This window comes from Protopterus annectens, chromosome 1.part1, assembly GCF_019279795.1.
Source record: "Protopterus annectens isolate FY-2018-M chromosome 1.part1, PAN1.0, whole genome shotgun sequence".
Classification (NCBI taxonomy): domain Eukaryota; kingdom Metazoa; phylum Chordata; order Ceratodontiformes; family Protopteridae; genus Protopterus; species Protopterus annectens.
The window spans coordinates 1,879,006,874-1,879,025,429 of NC_056726.1; positions in this window are offsets into that span (position 1 = coordinate 1,879,006,874).

Genomic DNA, 18,556 nt, shown 5'->3' on the forward strand with positions numbered 1-18,556 from the left:
TGTTATGTTACATTCAAGATACTACAGCTAAATCAAGCACAATGCTAGCAGTTCATTTCTCTAATAATCCTTTGTCTACTTTATCTCTAAATTACTACAGCTGCAGAGGTTCCCATCCTCTGAACAAAGCTGTTTGTCTAGAATCATTACATTTATAATATAAGGCATTGTTCATTCATTTACTTCTGACCTAGCAGATAAACACCTGCTTCTCAAGTACATTTCCATAAGGCATAAACAAGAATATTGCTGTGCTAGCAGTTACTAGGTCAGAGGGCAAATTGCAAGTTTCAGAAAGCATGCTGCAGTTTCCAAAAAGCATCTTTTTCAGTCTCATATGAAACTCAATTTGTATATAACACAGTGCATGAAAAATAGAATGAAAAGCATATTAAAAACACTTGATTATTAATTTGGCATTAAGCATACACACATTAATTCATATTTTTCTAACATGTGCACTACTAGTTTAATTTTTATACAGTCGGAAGAAAATACATTGAAAAGATTCTTCTGGTGAAAGAACTGTTTGCGGGTAAATAGAGCTAGTTTAGATTTTGTTTTGAGGGGGGGGGGGGTTAGGAGCAACTCGAGTTATGGAGTCAACTTTCAATATGTAGCAGGGACTCCTGCATTACCTGCTGCAGTTTTAACGCAGTCTTGGCAGAGAAAATTAGGGTTGAGTTATATGAGCACTGGATGATGGTGGCATGTTTATTTGCAGTGTGGAGGTTGTTTATAAATATGTTGATAAAGACTGAACCCAGAATAGACCTCTGGGGGACACCCACTGCTACAGTTAAAAAGGAGGATATGTCTGTTTGCCCTTTCACAGCCTGTTGTCTGCCAGTAAGATAGGTGTTAAACCAGGAGAGGGATAGTGGGTCTATTTCTAATGAAGAGAACCTATTTAGCATAATTTGGATAAAGTATTGAAGGCTTTAGATAGATCTAACAATACTACAGATACGAGGTTGCCTTTATTTCTGCTTTGATTGCTGCAGGTGGGTAAGTTAAGAAGGGTAGAGATAATATTGTGATGTGGATGAAGCCCATGCTGTGTTAAGTTACGCAATAGGACAGGCTGAAGAGGCATGACAGTAGATTGTGAGAACAAGCAGAGTTGTGTAAGCATGAAGCATAGCTGAAGCAGTAGCTACTCTCCATTAAGTAAATAAGAGTAATGCTGCAAGACTAGATGAGTTGCCCACATATAATTATAATGTGTTAGGGGTGGAAATCTGTGTAATTTTACAGGCACTATTTCTACAGAGACTTGGGAATGAGTAGCTTGCCAGTTACTTTGTAAACTCATTGTGTTTAAGTATAAAGGTAAGGGGATACTGAGCCTATGGCAATTGTTTGGCCCATATCACTTATAAATGCTGGTGAAAATGTTGTCATAAGGAAGGTGAATATAGTTAACGGACATGGGGCAGGTAGTCTTCATGGGTAGCCTCATGTCACCTGGTATTTGGGGCACACTATTAGAATTTATGGACTACATTGAAAAGAAGCAGCTGACAAAAGGGAGGGCTATTCTTTTTAAAATTAGCATGGACAGTGACAGAATTAAGTGTGATTATAATGTGGGTTTAAAGATTGTGATTAATGACAAATTATCCAGTAGGATTATAATGGGTAGAGAGGCTAAATTCCTGTGTCTATTGTCCCCAGTGCTTTTTTATCTTGATCATGGAGATATTAGCTGACTGCCATTGAAAATGAAGGACTCAGGTGATCTTTTAACCTGTTTAAAGATGAATGTATGCTGGTAATACAAGCCCTGGACAAACTTGCCATAAGTTATGTAGAAAATTAGAGAGCTAGGGGGATAACTTTATTATACTTATATGAATTAAAGTATTTCATTGTTCAACTGGGTAAAACCAAGTGGGTTGGATGGTAGCTGGAGACTGATAATGGTGAGCCAAAATATTTGTGTTTGAGGGTATTCGGTGCAGAGGGGGACACTAGGCAGAGGAATATGCTGGATGGAGTAGCAAAGATATGTGAACTAGTGATGGGGTGAATGTGTTGATGGGTATACATGATGTGACTGAGCTGGGTACCCCCCAGTTAGTGTTATATTGCCAGGGCTATTCTATTTGTTTATGAAAAATCTAAATCTGATAGAGTGGTCAAAGGTGTGTGACTAGTTTATATATACAGGGAAGAGGGTCCATAATGATAAGAAACATTTTCAGCTTAGCCAAATATTACAGGAAATGGGGTACACCAGACATCAAATAGTATGTATTGGAGATTACGCTGGATAGAATGTCAAAGAGGAAATGGGAACCAGATTTTATTTAGGGCTGTGAGAAGAAAGGATGCAGTGCCTTAGGCGAAGCAAATTAGAAAGTTATGGATCACTTAGAAAAGGTTGGCATGATTTGGGCTGAGTAAGGAAACAGATCTGTTTTTCAGCTTTTGAAGAAGGGGAGAGATCTTAAGCTGTTCATTCATTCATTTATTCCATTTTAGTAGCCAGGTAGGTGGGTGAGGCTGAACCTTTTCAACCATAACACAGCTTGCATAGTAACATAGTTAACAATTTGACAATACTATAAATTTTTACAACAAATAAAATTGTCCTCTCTCCACATCCTATCATGATTTTTGCCCTCATCATAGCACCATCTCTACCCTCATCAACTTCATTAACATGGCCAGCATAAACAGAAATGCAAGAGACCATATATCAGCATTATTCCTAAGTCTTTCAAAGGCTTTCAAAACTGGCTCCCATCCTGCTCTTCTGCAAAAACTTGCCAACTTTGGTCAGCTCATCCCTGAATTGGTTCCACACCTACCTCTCCAACAGAGCTCAGACAGTCAAATATATATTCCTCATTCTTACCTATATCAGTTGGTACTCCCAAGACTCTGTTGTCACTTCCATTCTCTTTAATATATTCATTAACACCTTCATTACAGCAACAAAAGCAACCACCATCATTTAATATGCTGACAATTCCACCCTCATCTGCTCTAATAAAAGTATCAATGACTTGGAAACGATTATCCAGGAATCATTTTCCACAATCAAAACATGGCTGCACAATGCATAACTATTCATTAACCCTAAAAAAAATACTTCTTTTCACCCCTAAACACTGTGAACCCCAAAAGACTTCATTCACTATCTCCTCCTAAATTGCTAGGACTCCATCCAGATGTTAATATAAAATTTGATTATTATATCCAAAATAGTATAAAATGAACACACCAAAAATCCAATCCAGTGCAGAGAATCAAAATTTTTCTTGCAGACTGCTCTAGGGTCCACATAACCTCATCCATCCTCCTGCCCACTTTCCTCTATGCAGCACCCATTTTCATAAACCTGCAATCAACTCAAATAAACAAATTACAACCGTACTATAAAAAGAAGTTATGTTCTTACCATAACGTTCCATGTGAATTGTTCATCTCGCCTTTGTTCTTACACACGGGTTCGGAGCCGACCCTCGGCTCCGAGTCAGCCACTTCACAAGCTCTGCATCTAAGAGAAAGCTCGAGGCACAGCCTATATCCCATGATCCTCCTCTACCATCCCTCAGATCTAGTTTGCAAGAACCAGAACGCACTACTAATCACTGCGTCTAACGCTCACGCAATCATACACTTGAGACTGAAGAATACTAGAACCAACCACAGATCAAATAGCTAATAATCAACTTACTGAAGACTAGGTAGAGAAGGCAACCTAGAGAATACCAACCAGGCACTAGTCATACCCGTTCTTCCAGAACGTGGTGGGGGAAGGAGGGAGGGGATGTAAGAACAAAGGCGAGATGAACAATTCACATGGAACGTTATGGTAAGAACATAACTTCTTTATGTGAAATTGTTCGATCTCGCCGTTTGTTCTTACACACGGGTAGCGTCCCTAGCTCCGTTACCCTGGGTGACTCATGGAAGAACGTTCCTGAGTACAGTGGAACCAAAGGACGCTCTGTCCTTGGAGGACCTGTCTACTTTGTAGTGAGTGACAAACATATGAGGTTTTGCCCACGTAGCCGCTGCACAAATAGTATCCAATGGAAGAAGAGCGGCATGGGCTGAAGAAGTAGAAATGGCCCTGGTAGAATGAGCCTTAGGTTGAATGGAAGTGGTTGCTTTGAAGCAGAATAAACAAAATTTATGCAGTCCGAAAGCCATTTGGATAATGTCCGCTTGGCTACTGCCATGCCCTTCTTATTATCTGCGTATGACACGAACAGCTGATCTGATTTTCTGTAATCCTTTGTTCTGTCCAGATAAAATCTCAGTTGTCTATGTACATCCAACTTGTGTAGCATGTATTCCAATTTGTTTGAATGGTTTTTGAAAAATGTGGGGAGTTCAATAGATTGGTTAATGTTAAGCACAGAGCATACCTTCGGGAGAAAAGACGGATTTGTATGCAAGAAAACTCTGTCTGGGTGAAAAATCATGTATGGCGGTCTGACTGACAATGCCTGTAGCTCTGATATTCTACGAGCCGAGGTAACAGCAATAAGGAAGAGGGTCTTCCATGACAAACACTTAAGTGAGCAGGTTGAAGCTGGTTCAAATGGTGGCAGCATAAGCTGAGACATCAAATTCCATGGAAAAAACGGCTCGCGGATGGGTGGCCAAAGATGAAAGGTACCCTTCATGAAAGCCCTACAAAGCCTGTGAGACATAACTGAAGTGCCCCCTTCACCTACATGGAAGTTCGATATGGCCACTAATTGCACCCTTATCATAGAAGTAGAGGCCCCTTCGTGAAACAGTGTGGATAAAAATTCTAGGATTTTGTGTATCGGGGCCACCAAGAGATCTAATCCTTGTGCTGATGCCCAGTAAGCAAAACGTTTCCATTTGCTTTTGTATAATTTTCTGGTAGAAGGTTTGTGGGAAGAAACTAAAATGTGTTGTACTGAAGGAGACAAAAACTTTGACCTGGCTAAATTGGGAAGTGGAGCAGCCAAGATGTCAGTTTGAGGGACTAAAGGGATGGATGTGGAACCCCCGACGAGTGAGTCAATAGATCTGACTTTGGGTCCAGAATCCATGGTTCCTCCATCAGGTGGGCACGAAGGAAGGGAAACCAGATCTGTTGAGGCCAGAATGGTGCTATGAGTATGATCATTCTTTCCAGATTCCTGGCTTTCTGTAGAAATTTGTGAATCAAAGGGACAGGAGGAAAAGCATACAGGAGACCCAAGGGCCAATCATGTACCAGTGCGTCCCTGGGGGCACCCCCCAGAGGGGGAAGAAGGGCAAAGTAGCTTCTGCATTTGGCATTCAAGGGGGATGCAAAAAGATCGCAGCAAGGCTGGCCCCATCTGCAGAAAATCCTTTCCGCTACTTGACTGTTCAGGGACCACTCGTGAGGCAACAGGATGGCTCTGCTCAACCTGTGCCGTTGGATGACCCCGGGATGTGCATTGCTATCAGAAAACGACCTGTGGACGCCGCCCATTGCCAAATTCTCAGGGCCTCTCTGCATAATGGATAATATCTGGTTCCACCCTGCTTGTTTATGTACCAGACCACCGACATATTCTCCGTCTGAACTGCCACTGTTCCTAGAGGTAGAGATTCGTGAAAGCGTTGCAATGCTAGTAACACTGCTCTCAGCTCCAGAACATTGATATGCAGATTGTACTCTATCTTGGACCACTCTCCTTGGACTGTTCTCCCCTGGAAAAGCCCCCCTCCACCCCATCAGGGAAGCGTCCGTGGTTACTGTGGCTGTAGGACTGGGTAATACAAACGGACGACCCATCGTCAGATCCTAGCTGTTTAGCCACCATCGAAGATCCCGCTTGCAAGATTCCATGATCGAGATGTGGTGTGACAGAGGGAGATGTTGGAACAACCACTGTGTGAAGAGCAGCCACTGGAGGATCCTCATGTGCATCCTGCCCAGAGGAACTGCAATCAATGTGGCTGACATCATGCCTAGAACTTTCAGCACTTGTGCCGCAGAAACTTTTCTGTTCCGAATAAGAATAGCAACCTGGTCTCTCAGGGCTGATACTCTTGTTTGTGGGAGCTTGATCAGCATTGTAGTAGTATCTAACTCCGCCCCTATGAATGAGATATGCTGTGAGGGCAATAAGGCAGATTTTTCAAAATTGACTGAGATTCCTAAATGGGAACAAAGTTTGATTGTGTACTCCCTGGATTGTACAAGGCGATGCTTGGTGGTGGCGGTGAGGAGCCAGTCGTCCAGATACAGAAACACCTGAAATCCTGCCTGCCTCAGGTGGGACGCCACTACTGCCATGCATTTGGTGAACACCCTGGGGGCTGAGTTGAGACCAAAGGGCAGAGCTCGAAATTGGAAATGACTGGCTCCCAGCTGGAAGCGCAGATGATCCCGGGATGCTTTGGCCATTTTGATATGGTAGTAAGCGTCCCTGAGATCTATAGAGCACATCCAATCATCCTTCTGCAGGAAAGGAAGGATCGACTGTAGCGTGACCATCCGGAATTTTTCCTTCCTTACGAAGGTATTGAGTTTGCTGAGGTCCAAAATCGGCCTCCAGTCCCCTGTTTTCTTTGGAACTAAAAAGAACCTTGAGTAAGTTCCGGATCCTATCTAGTCCACCGGGACTGGTTGGATGACTCTTTTTTCGAGCAGCTTTCTTATTTCTATGGCTGCTTGATCTCACAGACTGGGTGGAACATCTGGAAATCTCTTTTGTTGGGGGGGCATGGTTATAAATGGGATGTTGTATCCTCTGGTTACTACGCTTTTTACCCAAGAATCCATAGTAAGACTTAGCCAGGCCTCTGGGTATAAAGCTAAGCGACCCCCGACTGCCTCCAGAGTATGACAGTCGGGCCTCCCCTCAGGAGTGCTGGAAGGGTTTCCCAGGGACGCTATCCCTGTCGCCCTGGTTCTGCAGACCCCCTCTGCCGCCTGGGAGGCGTCTTCCATTCCTGCCTCCTCCTCTGCCTCTGAAGGAGGCATTGCTCTGTGTGGGCTGGAAAGATCCCTGAGTCTTTCGGAACCACATTTTTCCACCTCTTTGCCCTTTGGGGTACGGTCTGGTCGGGGCAGAAAAATGGACCCCTACAGCAGACAGGGTCTTACCTTCTTGCTCACACCGAGTGAGAGTCTCCCTCACTTTGGGACCAAACAGGGTGGCACCATCAAAGGGGGCATTGGTAAAGGAAGACTTGAAGGCTTCCGCAAAGAAGCAAAGGCGCATCCAGGATTGCCTCCGTAGAGCGATCGCTGAGGCTGCAGCCCTACTCGAACCCTCGGCCGCATACGAGATGAGCCTCATGGATGAGTTTACTATCGAAGTGAGGGTGTTAAGTTGTGCTGTTACCTTTTCAGAGACAGCAGCATCTGTGTTACCCTGGAGAGTATCTCCCAACTCCTTAATGAGATCTCTCTGAAGTCATGTAAAATGCGTGAGGTAGTTCAGCGAACGCATGGAAAAAGTTGCTGAACTGAAAACACGCTTCCCGTACCTGTCCATAGTCCTGGAATCCTTATTAGGAAGATGACTCAGACATTTCCTTCTTCGTGGCTGCCGCTACTACCATAGCATCCACTGGGACTCCTTTTGTGAGATAAGCCTTGTCTCGGGGGGCGGTAATATACTTGTTCGGCCTCCTAGGGACTGGTTCCACTGTATCCGGTGTCTCCCACGCCCTTCGAGCTATTAGATCCATTATCTCATCAAAGGACGGGGTCACCCAGGAGGTAGAAGGTTGAGCCCCAAATGCCTTCAGCAACACCGATTCATCCTCAGTGGTGGCAAGGGTCTGCCAATCACCCCTCTGTTTCAAGATCTCCAGGATGTCAGCAAATGAGACATCCTCCGAGGGGGACCATGGGGACCCCTCTGACTCATCCAAATTGGTGTCCGATGTCAGTGATTTTTGCGGAGAATCAATGTGCCTCCTCTTGCACAATTTCTTCCTCGGGACTTCATCAGAGGGGGCATCTGGTGAAGCTTCCGAGGAACAGGGAACACCCCCTGGGGGTGGCTGAGGCATTGGGTCTCTACGCTTGGGGGGGATCGCTGGTACAGAAACAGAATGAGGCCCTTTGGGGGAAGGAGAAGAGGATTCCGATGACATGAATGTCTTTTCAGACAAAACCTTCCTCATGACGTTGAAGGCACCGGAGCCCCAGGCCGAGGATTCCACCGGATCCAAAGAGCACGGTAGTTTCCCCAAGACCAGGACCATGGGCTCCGACCCTGAGGACGGAGCCAAACTAATCTGTGCCGAGGGGAAGAGTCGGAACCGAAAGCTCGGTTCGACTTTTGGCCCCGGAACCAAGGAGAGACCGTCAGCTCCGTGACTCCTTGATGGGCTCTGAGGGAGTCGAGGTTAGTGGCGCCGATCGCACAAAGGTAGGCTTTGGCGCCGAGGGTTCAACAATCATTGGTTCCTCTTCTCTCGGCTCTGAAGACTCGAAGGGTCTCAGAGGAGGATCTGCTGGAGATACAGGAAGGGCTTCCAGTTTCGAAACCAACTGGGATGAAACCGCAATTAGTTTGGACAGAGCTGTATTCTCCATGAGCTTCTGTACCACATGATCCACGTCAGTATCAGATAACGGCCTCGAAGAACGGGTCGAAGGGGCCAAAGATGTCACCGACCGAAGGATCGAGGGTAGAGGCACCTCCGACACCGGCTCCAAGACCTGAGGCTCGATGAGAGATAATCGCTCGGTGCTCGGCCCCGAGGTCTGTGGAGCTGGTGACCGAACCCTAGACGAGGTGCTCGGAGCCGATGACCTGGGCTCCGATACCTTCGAAGTCTTCGACCCCTTCGAAGACTTAGATGCCTGATCGGCCTTCTCCATGGCTTCTTGAAAGTCAAGCTTTAGTAAGCCCCTTTCTATCAGCTTCCTGCGCCTTTCCATCATGACTCTTCCACTGAAAGAGTGACAAATGGAGCAGTCCTCCTGCAGGTGGAGAGGGCCAAGACAGTAGATGCAGGAAGCATGATTGTCAGTAATGGACATCTTCTGTCCACACTGACATCTTTTGAACCCTGATTTAGCTTTTTCAGCCATGACTGACAGGGAACAAACTTTACCAAGAAAGATAGCTAGCTTAAGAAGAGTATAACACTAATTTACTAAGTAATATGAAAGCTAAGTAATGTTAGCAACAGTCACTAATTTAACTCATATGAATATACACTACACTATAAGAGTAAATATAGGTATATATGAATACATATATATAACAAGTAAGTATATATCAAAAAACACTGCACACAAATACTATACTGCTAAAGCTGTCAGAGCCCTGACAGTATTAAATAGGCCTAAGCCCTAAGATTACATTTATCACTATAGAGAAAGGCAAAACTCCTAGGTAAAAGAGTACACACACACACACACTAACACTCTAAATATTACTAGAAAAAAGGGTTTAAACAGCTCTAATATAGAAAAATACAAAAATTTTAACTGGCCCGAGCTCTCCTCGACGCGATCTGCTGCAGCGGCAAACTAGATCTGAGGGATGGTAGAGGAGGATCATGGGATATAGGCTATGCCTCGAGCTTTCTCTTAGATGCTGAGCTTGTGAAGTGGCCGACTCGGAGCCAAGGGTCGGCTCCAAACCCGTGTGTAAGAACAAACGGTGAGATCGAACAATTTCACATCAAAAAGCTAAATTTGTAGCAAACATCCTCCATAGAACCTACCACTGTCAAGCTCTTAAATGCAATAGTTAGCATTACCCTATCACCTTAAATATTCTCATCTCCTTAGTACGCACAACATTGTCCAAAAACCCAATTGTTGTTCATTCCTCTCCAGCTTATTAGAGCCTTACATCCCAAACAGGCACCTCCAGTTGATTTACAAACTCTTACTATAACTATGAAATTGAACACCACCACTGGAGACTTCCTGTACTTCACCTACGTTTCTAAAATATGAAACAGCATACCAGTACCTTTAAGAGAAAACTTCCACACAAGCTCAGTCAAAAAGCCTACCTAAAAGACTCCTGGCTTACTGCATCTGTTCATCCCCTGGATAAAACTCTTCTAGTCAACATCTTTCCAATCTGCCCATACCTTTTCTCCCCTTCACACAGTTCCTCACCACTCTTGTCTCCTTTGCCTAAGCCTTTATATTCTCCACACTCTCTATCTACCTTCCAAATTCAGCAGTTTGTACTACTGTTCTCCTGCTCTTGTACTAACTATACTTCCTCCTCAGAACATCTTTCTTTGTAGAACTATGTAAATGTCTTCTTACTATGGTAGATTCCTTGCACTGTATAATATCTAAATTATATTGCTGCTGTTTACTACTGCAGTTTACTATTGTATTCACTTCACAACTACAATATTTTTTCTTTTATACTATTGTATTATTTTATTGTATTTTACTATTGTATTTTGCTATTGCACATTTTCTTAGTATTGTATTTTGATGTTACACATAAAACTGTGTCGTTTGAGCTTTTCTGTCTGGGTCTCTGCTGAAAAAAGGCTTTGGACCCATTTGGACTAGCTGGGTAAACAAAAGCAATAAATAAATAACATGCCAATGTTTTAGCAGAGACACAATTGCAACAAGAATTCCAAGTCAGAGATAAGGAAATGGCACATGTTCTTGAATGTTCTATGAATACAGTAATCCATCCATAACACCCTTTCCCATTTTCTGCATTTGGTGTCAGGGTGTCAGTTCAACAGTGACAATCATCTAGAGCCAAGGTTTACACTGCCCTGTCACTGTAGTTCTCCCACACCACACACTTGCATGCAGACTCACACCTATGGCCAATTTAGAGTGTCCAGTCCACCTACTGCAAGTCTTTGGAATGTGGGAGGAAACGGAAGCAGCCAGAGGAAACCAACACAAACACAGAGAGGACATGCAGACTCCACACAGAAGGCACTCTAAATGAGAATCAAACCAGGGAACATCTTGCTGTGAGGTGACAACACTATCTGCTGCTGCCACTGTCCCACCGTTTGTCTGATGACATCACATAGCACTGTCTTTTCTACCTCCTTTCTCCTTTGTGCTTAGTCCAAAGCAGCACTTTCTCCTCTGTTTCTCTGGAATGTTGTTTGCTTTTATATATATTGAATAAACTGAATTTCCCTTTTTTTTGTTCTTTCTCTTTTGATGCCTTTTAATACTATACTCATTTATTTACTGGTCTCCATACACTTTTCTTATGTATAATATGCTAACTATTTTGGAAGCAATTAGCAACTGATTTAATTTTGTTATTTTCCCTTTTCCTGGGCTGAGATATTTGTGATCAGTGTTCTAACCTGGTCAACAAATTAAAATAAAATAATAAAAATTAAATGGTTGTGCCCAGAATCATTGTTCTCTATATCTATTTTTTTTCCTTTACTGGAAGAGTGTTTTTAATGAGTATGTTAAAAAAAACTTTCCTGCAGTTTGGCAAAAAAACACGAAGAGCTTTATAGCTCAGCTTTTCCTTGTTCTAAAAGAGAAAAATAGCTAGCAATTATCTGGAAAGGAAACTTTCCATAATCCAGTTTTATTTTATTTATTATTTTCCCCTTAATTTCTAATTGTTTACAAGATTAAACAAATATTAAATTGTATGCTAAGACCTTGCTTTAATGGTACTTTGGCTGCACTGAGTATAAATAACAGACATTTCTGCTTCTTGTCATCTCCTTTACCAGGAACTGTAAATGACATTTTTTATGTATTTTGGGAATTCAAATTCACATAAATCAATTCTGTTTTATGTTCTTTCTTATTACATTTATTCACGATTCTCTGATTTAAAAAAAATTGCTCCCACAAGATATTTGTGAGAAACAGCTATAAGAAGAATAGTGTCTGGAATTTTATATCCGGCTATAATCTGGAAACATAAGAAAGCTAAATAACATACTGTGAGTACATAAAAGCAGGTGGTAAGAGCCATATACGAATACAATGCTAGGTACAGCTTTTTTTAAGAAAGAAAAATAAACAGGTACAAATAATACAGATGTGAATAAAAATATCAGAAATTATAAGAACTGTTAGGTTTTCCATAAAGGCAAACATTATAGTATACAATCTATAACCACCACCCCACCCAAAAAATGTTGAGTAGGTTAGCAATTTAATCACAAATTACTGCCCTGTAAGGCCCATGAGGATGAATTATTAATAGTTACTGCATGCAATTTGGGATTCAAAATCATGTGCAAGCATGTAGCTATAAAAAGAAGCATAATGTTATATTCACCCACTGATGCAGGAGTTGTCACCACCCACTGCCTTGGTCAAATATACTAACAAAACTGCAAAACCATGGAGAAAATAGAAAAGACAACACATGAAGTATTTTTGCTAGCACACAAATACAAACTATACCAACAGAGATTTTGTGTGGCAAACATTGGTCACTGAGTTGAACACTAACAAGATAAAACTGGTATGTAGAATCTTGCCCATTTATAGCTGGATCATTAAGAGGGTAATGGTGGGAAACATTTCTAATATTTCCATATGTAACACAGACATGGAAAGTCCCTGGCAAATGAAGCACATAGGGTCGCCATGAGATAAATTACTATAAAACGTCTCAGAAATGTCCCCAGTTCTTCCCTATCCTCTTATTGTCCTTCCACGTACTAGCAATGTTCCCAGTCAAAATCAGCATTAATCCACCCTCACTGAGAACAACATATGCAATATCTGTGTCCTATCCTAGGAAATTTTACAATGACATGTATGCATATTTCATGACTAATATCTGTTGTACTTCAAGTTTCTCATGACACAGTTCACTATCTATGCTCACATAAGAAGCACTTTCAGTTAGTGGATCCTAAAATTAATTTGATTTAATACTGCATCTATAGCTCAGTGCTCCTTCCCCTTGATACACCCTATATATATATATATATATATATATATATATATATATATATATATATATATATATATATATATATATAGTTATATCTAGGCAGTTCCCTGTCTATTTACTCATTGGTGCTACAGTTGATCTACAGGCTCTTTAAGCCTGTGAGTTCTGTATAAGTACATTTATTTATACATACATACATTCCTTAACTGGGTAGATGGACTGTTCAGATATTCCATTTACAACAACATGGACCAGTAGGCACAAATTCAGTAAGATACAACATATGTTTAATAGCGGAAGAAGCTTAGTGAGACATTTATAACAAGTAGCCTTGGAGTACTAACAATAGTACAATAACTAGAAGGTACTAGGCAAATACTAAACATACAGGGTTTAGTATATTTATAGAAGTAAGCAATTCAAATATATACAATTACAAAACTATCTTGTGAGTGGCTGAAGGAGAACTTATTAGGGTAGGTCTCATTGAAAATGGCCAACAGAGGATTTATGGTGGTTTAGTGAAGCAAATGCATTGCACTATATCAAAGCAGTGTGTCTTAAACAGCACTTTGAAAGAGGAGAGTGTGGAAGAAGTGTGTATATTTAGAAGTATTGTGTTCCATACAACAGGAGCAAGTTTGTGAAGGCTATCCACATGTGCAGAAAAAAAATTTAAATAAAACTATAGACTTGGTAGAAGAGGCAATGTTATATTTAGTAGCATAATCTAATTTATAAAACTGACAAAAGCATTGACCAATCAGATTGCTAGCTACCTATTTATCAAATTTGTTCTACTGCATGTGTAAAAATTAGTGGTGGCCACCTAAACCTCACAATCGGTCACTGACCCCATTTCTCCTCACTGACTTCCAAGTAAACAAACTGCCACCATATTGAAAAGTCATTTAGCAGGGGAGAGCCATCAAACTCAGAAATACCTAAAAAACACCATACACCAGAAGCACTCAACTCAAACATGATACTAAATCTACATAAAACTACTTAAAGTATATTGAACAAAACAAAAATCAAAATTGTGACAAAACCTAAACATGCATTACAATAATAAATACACTAAAATTCAACTGTAAGCACATTAACTGATAAGGAAAAGTAAAAGGCAATTAAATGATAAATAATAACATCCTGATTAAAGTAAAAGAATAAAACGAGGTGCTATGAATTTGCATGCAATCAGCGTATGACTTGGGGGAGACTGGGGTGTGTGTCTTTGTCTGCAGGCATGCTGTTAGGAAAGCAGGGAAGAACAAATCAGCTGATGCTGTGGGATAGGATGCCTATGTTGTCATCATCACTGTACCCTGCTATGGTTTCCCTTCCTCATATCCTAAAATCTCTATACCCAGTCATGCATGTTTTGCTAACAATGGCCTCTCATTCATCTTAAAAGAGAAATTGTAAGTATTAGAGGCTGACCACAAAATGCAGTTGTCCCAACTGGAATCACCACACCAAAGCATAACAATGTCAGGTTTAGCACTCTCATTCTGTAATTTAGACATCAGGACCAAGACATCAATTAAAATGAATGTTTAAATAACCTAAGAAACCATCACATGACTTGCGATCCATTTATGTAAGGTGACAACACTTAAGTAAAACAAATACAATAGTCTGACTATTAAAATAAGTCCAATGACAAATGTTATAAAAAACTAAATAACCCAAATAGTGCAACTTTTCTGCTTTTAACTTTAACACACTCATATGTACGTTTTCATTCAAGACTGAAAGTTGACAAGCATTCATCCTCAGTTGTTATTTTAACTCTAAAGCATCAAATTTATTTTCACAATCATCTCCTCTTTCATCTGGTATTACTCTGTCAATAGTCAGAAACTTAAAATGGTTGAAATCAGTACAATTGCGTGCATGCCTGTATAGAACACTAACCATATTTTTCTTATTAATTCTATAATGATGCTCATAAATGTGTACTCTTAAGACTCTGTTCCATCTTACCCACATAAAAAGTGGGACAACTAGTGCACACTAATAAATAAATCACCATTTTTGTCCCACAATCATAGTTTCTTCCATCATTTGATATTTTACTCATGATATCCTAATTCCCTATTTGGTCCTCGTAAATGTATGGATGTTGTGCACATAGAATACATCTTTTTGTTGCTGGTTGCTCATTACTAACCCCCCCCCCCCAGGTAATGGTAATCCTTCTAACACAACTAACAAAAAAACAAAAAAATACTATCTTGTTTGCTCGTTTCCCACCTTTCCTAGCCAGTATAGTCCAGATCCCAGGCTTTGTTAGTCTCAGGACTTTATTTTCTGTGTTCAGAGCTATCCAGACCTTGCTGTGGTAGAGGGAAGTCCTACCGCTTACCAGTGGGAGTGGTGAACATTGTACTGCCTATCTAACACTAAAGGAGTGGTTTCCAGCTCTGAAATTGTAATTTTATAGCCTTTTTGGGCTGATTTCTATCCCTTTTAACTTTCTGGCTTAAAAACGCGTCTGTTTTCCCATTATTCGCATTGTGGAGCACCACAGGGCTACAGTTAAACTATTCCAGGTGCCAGAAAGTCTGTTCTTCAAATTTTTCCTTAGAACTTGCTGGTTTCTCAGTAGTAGCACTAAAATCTGAACCCCTGTGACTAGCACTTGCTCTAGAACCTGCTGGAAAGCACTAGGAAGCCTTAATGATTCCCTGGCTATTGCTTCCCACAAATATTTACTTTACTGGACCCCTGTCTAGCAGGGCTACTGATGTGATCCCCGGGGTGAATTTACTATCTCCCATTCAATCGTCAAGGTTCCTCTTGAAGAGGGCCATTGATGCGCTCTGCCTGACATGTACGGGCAGCCTGTTCCAGAGTATGGGGAGTCTCTGGGTCAGGAACCTATCCCTCCAACATGTTCTATTCATCGTGATGACAAGGTTAAGATCCCTGGACCGTGTAGCTTAGAGGGATTTCTTTAACTGTAGCATGTCCAACAACTCTGTGTCGGTATATTTAAGTAGCAGGGGATGTGGGGGTCCAGGGGGCTTGCCCTCCCCCCTCCAAAAATGTGAAATAAGAAGTTTTCATGTTTTAGATTTTTTTTTTTAGGTTTGATATTTCACAACTTCAGTGCGCTGGTCTTCGATGATCAGAGGTTCAATGTGCAATTTTGATCCTTTTAAAGGCCCCGTACATGGTGCAGATATTACTGCACACTCAGGAATTGCAAAGCACTCTGTTTAAGGTCAGGTCTCACAACACCCCATGGCATTTTGTAATATCTATACTGGGTGCACCATGCCATGTCTTACTGCATATATATTATTGTATCTGTGATAAACTGATGAATAAACCATAACTAAAAAATAAGTCATTTAATGCTAGAGAATACACAGAGTGGTGTTGTTTAGATTTTTTTTTAACATTTATAATACTTTTTTTTTGCTCATAATAGACATTCTACTGCTACTAGTTCCCTGCAGCAAACTCTGAATTTTTGGGTGATTCTTTACCTTGTCTGCTTCCTCATACTCTATTTGTCTGTCTGTCTGCCTGCTTCTCGCTGTCTCCCTCTCTCACCACTTCTCCTGCACACCCATAAGTTTGGAGCACTTTATCCATAGTACAAGTGTAGAGATCAACATTCTACATTGAAAATGCTTCTTGATTTATTATCCTTGTCACTTGTACTTATGGGAGGTTGGGAGAGGTACATCTGGCTGCCTTCACTTTCTCAGCAAAACTTTCTAATCAATATGGCAGCATGGGTACCTATCAAATCTTTGAATGCTCACAATTTTGAACGTTACATGGTCGAGACCAAACATTCGAAATTTTAAGTGCTCGAAGATAGACTTTCAATGGTGCCGTATGGTGCAGATAGGGAGAATTTCCCTTTTCTGCACTGAAGTGTGGTCTCGGAGTTGGTATATTTAAGTAGGAGGGGTGTGGGGGGTGCAGGGAGTCTTGCTCCCCTGCCTACACTCTTAAAGTGTTTTTTCTGTGTTTTCTTTTTTTTTTTTTCTTTTTTTCTTTTTTTTTTTTTTTTATGTTCGAACATTTGGTCACAGCCATGTAATGTTCGACATTTTGGATATTCAAACATTTAACATAGACCTGGCAGCATATACATACACACATATACACATGCACACACATACAGGCACACACACAGTCACGCATCTTCTAGCTGCCTCTTCATATTTACAAATTGCATTTGTGTTGATAACATGTAGACAGTGGAACATTTCTTGACACTTTTTCTAGATCCCAGTTCACTGTCTCATTTCATCAGTTTAAACTTTCTTTTCTTTCTTTCTTTCTTTTCTTTTTTCCGTCTTTCTTTTCCATCTTATGTTTCTCTTTCCCTCTCACACAGTCCAGTAGAAGACCACCTACATGTACCCAATACAAGCTCATATGTTCACTACATAGAACAAAATTTTTTTCTCCCACTGGTATTCTGCTTGCTTTCGGCTATGTGTGTGCATATTCATAGATTCATAGATTATTACTAGACTAATGACCCGAGGGGCCTTTCTAAAACTAGCCATGTTTTTCCAAAAGAATAATGATGTCCTGTATACAAACTTGGTATTAGACAAACACAGCTTTACATGGATGGGAAGCCTGTTCAATAGGAGGGGCAGTCTCTTAGTCACATATCTGTTTCTCCAGCACGTTCTGTTTAAATTCAGGTCCCTAGACCTTCTATTTCTGGTACTCTTTGACTTACGAATATGTAGGAAAGTCATAAATGTGGGGTTTGTGGATGCCTTGTAAGCCAGGCATAGATCACCCCTCAGCAATCTGTAGGAGACTGAGTAGAGGAGAAGGGCTTTAAGGCACTCTGCATAAGACAGGTTTGTTACGCCTTGTATTCCTTTGTTAAGGAACTTCTGAGGTCACTCTAGTTGCTGCATATATTTGGTTAGGTACTTACCAAAGGGAGCTTTGCACTCTCTGATTGGTCTGATAAGGCAGAGTACAGTGGAATAATGACCTCTTTGGACTTAGATGCCATGCCCTTACTTATAAGTTGCACAACATAAAAGGAGTTTCTCACCACTGTAGCCACTTGGTGGCCAAAGATAAGGCTACTGGCTATGAGTATACCCAGATCCCTGACTACTGGTTCAGCTTTTAGGGTTGTATTAGCAGTCTGGTAATTAGCTGGAATGGTTGACTTCCCAAAGGGTACAATTATACATTTCTTAGCATTAAGTTCATGACCATGGCTTTGGCACCATTTGTTAGTCAAAGATAGACCTTCTTGAAGAATGCTAGTGTCTGCAGGGGGAGTTGATGATAACCCTCTGATTGCAGTCATCTGCATACTTAGTCAGTCATAAACCTTCAGCATTTGCTTCAATTTCAGAGAAATAGATGCCAAAAAGGAGCAGGCCCAGTACGGATCCCTGGGGAACTCCACTACTGACTGGCCTCTTGGCTGAGGTAGCCTCACCAGTTTTGACCTCCTGGGTCCTATCAGTGAGCTAGTTGGCTACCTAACAGGTGACAAGAGGGTTTATGAAAAATTATATGGAGCTGCTTACTGTGATGGATTTGAAGTCTTCTTAAGACACTAAGTCTTGCTGGCTGGATTCTGCTAAAATCAAAGTCTGGTTATATTTGCATTCACAGTCTGTTGCATACAGAAACTTGCAGAATATACACTGATGAGAGAATATACTTTGCAGCATCAACTTAGAGCCGTAACAAATAACTTGTTATAA